The sequence below is a fragment of the Triticum aestivum genome, chromosome 4B, assembly GCF_018294505.1.
Source record: "Triticum aestivum cultivar Chinese Spring chromosome 4B, IWGSC CS RefSeq v2.1, whole genome shotgun sequence".
Classification (NCBI taxonomy): domain Eukaryota; kingdom Viridiplantae; phylum Streptophyta; class Magnoliopsida; order Poales; family Poaceae; genus Triticum; species Triticum aestivum.
In genome coordinates this window covers 79,545,344-79,552,310 of record NC_057804.1, presented here as the reverse complement: position 1 = coordinate 79,552,310, position 6,967 = coordinate 79,545,344, and positions in this window count along the sequence as shown.

Genomic DNA, 6,967 nt, shown 5'->3' with positions numbered 1-6,967 from the left:
CGCCTCCTTGACGGGGATGCTCGTCTCTGGAATTTCTTCATCGGGTGTTGCGTCCATTCTGCTATAAATTCTGCCAATGCTCGGCTCTGAATAGTTGAAGTGCTTTCAAAATTGAGGCCAAAGCTTGACAATTCCAGTGCCCACTCGACAATCCTGCCTGTTGCTTCTGGATTCTGCAATATCCTCTTCAACGGAAAGCGAGTGACAACTGTAATCTCATGTGCTTGAAAATAATGGCGCAGCTTTCTTGAGGCCATGAGAAGGCCGAAAAGCAACTTCTGCACACCAGAGTACCTTGATCTAGCCCCCTGCAGAATGGAACTGACAAAGTAAACTGGGCGCTGCACCATTTTCTTCTGCTTCTCTTCCTGTGGTTGCACAGATCCATCCTTGTTGGGATCAGAGCTTGTCGGGGAAGCCTCCTGCTTGTCGCTGGACGTGCTTGCTGCGGCCACTGGCTCATTATCTACCTCCCTCTCCACTACTAACGCAGCACTAACCACTTGATTGGTTGCCGCTGGATATAGCAGCAACTTCTCTTGTGGTTTAGGTGCGACAAGTATTGGAGTGGAGGACAGATATCTCTTCAAGTCTCGCAGCGCAGCCTCCGCTTCCGGAGTCCATTTCATTGGACCTGCTTTTTTCAAAATTTTGAAAAATGGCAGGGTGCGCTCAGCAGACTTAGAGATGAACCTGCTGAGAGCTGCCACGCAGCCGGCAAGCCTTCTTACATCCTTGACGCGCTTCGGTGCTTCGATCTGCTCAATGGCCTTGATCTTGTCGGGATTAGCTTCAATCCCCCGCTGAGATACAAAGAACCCGAGAAGCTTGCCGGAAGGGACTCCAAACACGCACTTCTCTGGGTTGAGCTTGAGATTGATCTTGCGTAGATTTGCAAAGGTTTCGTCCAAATCATGAATCAGAGTTGCTCTGTCTTTGCTCTTGACCACTATGTCATCCATGTAAGCTTCTACATTTCTATGCAACTCTGGCTCAAAAGCTTCGTGAACTACCCTTGCAAATGTTGAACCAGCATTCTTTAGTCCGAAGGGCATCCGTACAAAGCAGTACGTGCCACATGGAGTAATGAATGCGGTTTTCTCCTCATCTTCTTCTGCCATGAAGATCTGATGATATCCTGAGTATGCATCAAGAAATGAAAGCAAATCACATCCGGCCGTGGAGTCAACAATCTGGTCGATGCGCGGCAAGGGAAATGGATCTTTGGGACAAGCTTTATTGACATCAGTGAAGTCTATACAAAGCCTCCATTTCCCGTTGGCCTTACGCACGACTACAGGATTGGCCAGCCACGTAGGATGGAGCACTCCTCTGACAAGGTCTGCTGCTTCCAACTTCTTGATCTCTTCTGCTATGAATTCTTGGCGCTCCACTGCTTGCTTTCTGACTTTCTGCTTGACGGGTCGCGTGTGAGGACAGACGGCAAGGTGGTGCTCAATTACTTTCCTGGGAACACCGGGGATGTCAGATGGTTGCCATGCAAACACATCGATGTTCGCCTGCAGGAAAGCAACGAGCGCGCTTTCCTATTTAGGATCAAGCGTGGCACTGATGGTGAAGGTACCACCAGTGCCGTCTTCCTTGGCGGCCACTTCCTTGGTCTCTGGCGGAGCTGCCTTCGCCTTCTTACACTTGCCGGTGGAGCTCGATGGTGCGTCCTCGACGGTAGCGCACCACTCCGAAGAGGTGCGCTTGCCGGAGTGGGCATCAGAGTTCTTGCCGGACTTGGTCTTTCCTTTCCCCCCGGGAGCTTCGGCGGCAAGTGTCTCGCGTTCTGCTGCGGCTGCTGCTTCTCGGTAGATCTTGTCTGCGCAGATAAGGGCATCCTTCTTGTCGCCAGGGACAGAGATGACACTTATCAGGCCTGGCATCTTCAGAACATTGTAAGCGTAGTGAGAGGCTGCCATGAACTTGGCAAGTGCTGGACGGCCAAGGATTCCGTTATAAGGCAACGGAAAGTCAGCAACGTCGAACGTAACCCTCTCAGTCCTGAAATTCAATTCACTACCAAATGTTACCAGCAACGTGATCTTCCCCTTTGGCTTGCTCCTTCCCGGATTGATTCCCTAGAAAGTACCGGTCTCTTTGAGCTCGCTATCAGGGTTTGAAGCTTCTAGAGTACCGCGGAGGAGATCAGATTCAAGCCGGCCCCGCCGTCAACTAGCATCTTTGTGACCTTGAGTTTGCGGATAGTTGGTGAAACCAACATCGGCAAGCACTCGACCGCAGTGATGCGAGTGGTCCTCAATGTCAAAGATGATAGGCGTGCTAGACCACTTCAGGGGCTTGCGTGATTCAACTGATGGTTCTGCTGCATTAACTTCCCGCACCCACTGCTTGAGCTGGCGATGCGAAGCATGCAGAGAAGCACCACCGTCAACGCACAAAACCTCTGTTGCTTTCTGAAACTCCTGCTCATCGGCCTCATCATCATCCATGTCCTCTTCTTCGTCTTCATCTTTGTCGTGGCCACGGGGAGGCCTGTCTCCTTTCCGCTGCTTGGCCTTGCTCGCCGTCCTCCCCGGCCGGGACGCTTCTTGCCGGATCCGCCAGTACCTTCTTGGGCTTTCTCTTTGTCGCGTCGCTCGTACTCAGCCTTCTACAGCTCCATGAGCTGCTCAACTTCGTTGCAACTTTGGAGGTCATGGCCCTTGGTACGGTGAATCTTGCAGTACTGCTTGTCGGAGCCGCCCTGCTTGTCAACAGCTGCCACAGGTTCTGTTTCCTTGGCGCTACCTCCGTTGCCGGCTGCTCGACGGCTACCACATCTTTGCCTTTCCTTCTTCTGTTGTTCCGCCGCCGGTTTTTCTTTGCCGGGGCAGCATCCTGACTGTCAGACCCCCCTGCTCCTGTGTTCTCTCTGGGGAGTTTTCTTCCTTCTTCAGCACGTGCACACTTGTCGGCCAGGGCGTAGAGCTCACTGACGTCTCTTATCTTGCACATCACCATCTCCTCCCGCATCCTGCGGTTACGCACGTTCTGATGGAACGCGCTGATGACCGCGGCGGGGTGGACATCTGGGATGTTGCACTGCACTTGGCTGAATCTTTGTATGTACTTGCGCAGGGGCTCTCCTTCCTTCTGGGCGAGCAGATGCAAATCACTTTCCTGGCCATGAGGTTTGTGGCCGCCCGTGAAGGCGCCGACAAACTGATGGCACAGATCCGCCCATGAGGAGATGGAGTTGTCCGACAAGTGCATGAGCCAGGATCTGACATTGGGCTTGAGCACTAGTGGGAAGTAGTTGGCGAGGATCTTCTCGTCGCAGCCCCCGGCAGCTTGCACCGCGATGGTGTAGATGCTGAGGAACTCCGACGGATGCAACCTGCCATCATACTTCTTTGGTACATCCGGCTTGAAGTTCTTGGTACTGGGCCACTGGACTTGCCGCAGCTCACGAGTAAATGCAGGGCAACCTACCGCGTACGACAAGTCGCCTGGTTCCCCCGGCGCATGCATGTGCGCTGGTCTGATTGACGCCGCGCTTCTCTTCGACGCTCGATGCGGGTACGAGCGTCTTCATGTTGTCGTTCTTGAAGAACTTGGCGTTGATCGCGACGAGCTCGTGGATCTGAAGACGCCGTGGAGTCGGTGTCGTGGTTGATCCGGCGAGTCGGCGATCTTGGCCTTAGGGGCGGGGAGTGCATGGCGGTCGCACCCCCACCAGTTTCGTTGTCACCGGCTCGCGCCCGGCGATCCTGCCGCGGCGACGACGCGCTCGGATGCTGCGGGGTGTCGCCGTTGGCGTAGCCGATGAGACTCTGAATGGTGGCCCTCCATTCGTCGATTTTGTCCGACATCGGAGGGTAATCCAGGAGCAACTGAGCTCGCGCCAAAGCTTCTGCCGGAGTGGTGGGCGGGCATGGCGGACGTCGCGAGGAGCGGGATGTGCTCGGACTTCTAACCACGTCAGAAGGAGCAGTGTCCCGTCCAGACGACCGTACCCCGCTCGCGCTAGCACGCTGGCGTGCGTGCTGGTCTAGAGCGTCCCGAGATCCCCCAGCTTGGACTTGGCCCATCATGCATATGGCACTGCGAGTGCCATGACGCTCTTGGTCCTGCGCCTCATGAGATGGGCGCGGAACGATTGCGGACGTAGAGGCATGCGTCGCCTTGCCCTTGGACTTGGTGACACCGTGAGCTTCGTCATCGACGTCCATTCCTTTGCAGGCGTCCATTCCACCACCCGTTTATTCCAGTGGTGGTGGAAGTGACACGGACGGAGTTGCTGCCTCCGAAGCCTTCTTTTTCGGTGGCATGTCGAAGATGATGATGATGAACTGGCTCGCGTGAACCCCGGATCGGGTTCACACAACCTCGACGCCCCTACCTGGCGCGCCAAAGATGTCTTGGGGAACGAGCACCTATGGGGCAGGGGCCCCTTTTCGGTCCGGCAGGGAGCAGAGGGCGCACGAAGAGCGGATCGAGGCGGAGCACGCGAGCGATTTTTACCCAGCTTCGGAGCTCTCCGGAGAGATAATACTCCTACTGCTGCTTGTTTGTGTATATTGAGTGCTTCGAATGTTCCGAACCCCCTCTACGTTGCGCATGGGCCTCCTTTTATATGCGAAAGGGGTCACCGACAGGTGGCAACGCAGAGAAGGGTACAAATGTAAAAAGCGAGGTGGTTGGTACAGTTATTTGTACAGTGCATCCTACCTAACCCTGACGACAGGGGACAAGGGCATTAAATGCCCGTCTGAGTCGCCCAAACTGGGCAGAAAAGCGACCGCTAGGGGCGGCACTGCTTGCCACGATGGCCTTCTCGTCATCTCCATTTGCCACCTCGCACCGCTTGGCTACGCAACCTCCCGACACGTGCGCCCAGAATGGTCTCAGGGCGACACGCCGAAGAGGTGCGCTGGAGCGTGGGCACGGAGTGGTGGCTTCGCCGCGGCAAGCGCCTTGCCGCGGTTGTTGTCTTGTCGCACCCGAAAGCTTGTTGCTCGTCGGGTCTTGCCGCGACGCGCGGCGCGTCGCGGCAAGTTCTTTGAAGTGCCCTGGTTCGCCTTCCCGGCAAGCTCCTCTTGTCGGGGCCTTGTCCTTCCCGGCAAGCTCCTCTTGCCGGAGCCTTGTCTTCTCAGTTAAAACACTTTGTTCTTGAATGGCATCACTAGGGACTACGGAGGATCTTGGCGGACACCCGGCGAGCCCTGCCGCGGGACGCTGCAACTGCCCGTGCACAAGTTCGGGATACTAAGGTACCCTTACTTTAGTACACCGACAGTATTGTGCCCAAGTACAACATTTAACAATGCAATGCAGATAATCATTTTTTCTCACAGTACTTTTCCCAGGTAATAATAAACTAAATAACTGAGTAATCCAAATGAGGAAACAGAAAATAGCTGGCTGCAACAACATAGCAAGCCTTCACTTACACAAGAATTCATTTCAAGCATCATTTATTATCTGAAACAGATCATGCTAAAGATACATGATACATCATTTCAGGCATCATTTAATATCGGTACAACTAATTAGCAGTACTTAAACAAGTTAAGCTACTGACTACAGTACTCTGGGAATACACAACTGGGGCTATTGTCAAGTAACAATTGAGATATGTTTGTGATATTACCTAGGTGTTTTGGGATGGAACCTGTTAGTGTGCTGTTGCTAAGGTCCAAGTCCTAGGCAGTTTGGGATGGAACCTGTTAGTGTGTTGTAACAAAGCCACAACTCCTCTAAGTTCTCAAGATAACCTAGTTGTCGAGGGATGTGTCCAGAAAGTTGGTTGATGTCAAGATACATGCTGATTAATTTTTGTTTCAAGATACATGTTGATCATTTATTATGTGAAACAGATCATGCTAAAGATACATAATACATCATTTCAGGCATGATTTAATATCAGTACTACTAACTGGCAGTACTTAAACAAGTTAAGCTACTCACTATAGTACTGGCTACTCACTTAAGCTAGAAGCTACAAGTTAAACACATTTGTAGCACTGAGAAATAATGCAACTAGTAGCAAGGAGTATAATGGCAATCATGTAGCAAACTTCTCTGTTGATGCATTGGAGTGGTTACAGGGGTGGATCTCCTGTGCAGTTAATTAGAAGGGTGCAATTAGTGGGTGATTATTTAGAACTTAACTACAATCTCTAGTGTAGTTAGAAGGAGTGGCTTCTCTGATTTTGCTTGCATTAGTTGGAAGAATGTAGTATTGCAAAGGAACTTCTAACTAGAATCTTGCTGCAAGATTAGTTGCAGCAAGGAAAATACTAAATCTTGACAGCATCATACACAGACCATGCATGGAATGAGATGAATGATTCCATTTATTTCATTAATGGCAATGTACCACATATATATCACTTGAAATTGCTACCAACTGTTTATGTTCATAATAGCAAAGCCAAAAAAGGGAAAAATCATAGTTAACCCAGATTACAACCAAAATGCAGACAACACTGAATTTTGGTGCACACACTACTGAATTTTGGTGAACTCACCTCGACGAACGCGGTCGCAGACAAGGTCGTAGACGGCGGTGGAGCAGAGACGAGGTCGCAAACGCGGTCATGGTGCTCCGGTGGACGCGGCCGCATCAATCGTTTGAATTGACATTTAATCAAACACCTCACAGGCAAGAACAGAAGGTGGAGACAGAGATGAGAGGGGATCGAGCAGAGTGGGAGAGGGCAAGGAGGGAGGAGCAGAGAGGGACAGGGCAGGGCGCGGTGGCTCACCGGTGACGTCGGAGGAGAGGCCCCAACGAGCACGTCTACAGCGGCGAGCACGTCTACTGGGGGCGAGCGAGCACGTCTACAACGGCGAGTTCGGCTCTGCTTCCGCTTCGGCTCTGCTTCCCCGAGGAAGAAGAGGTGGAGGGGGGTGGAGGGGTCGAGCGCCGTCGCGCCCTGCTTCCGTGGCTCGCTGGCCCGATGTTGAAGCAGATTCCGCCCGCCACCTTGCCTGTCGCCTCGCACGGTGGAGC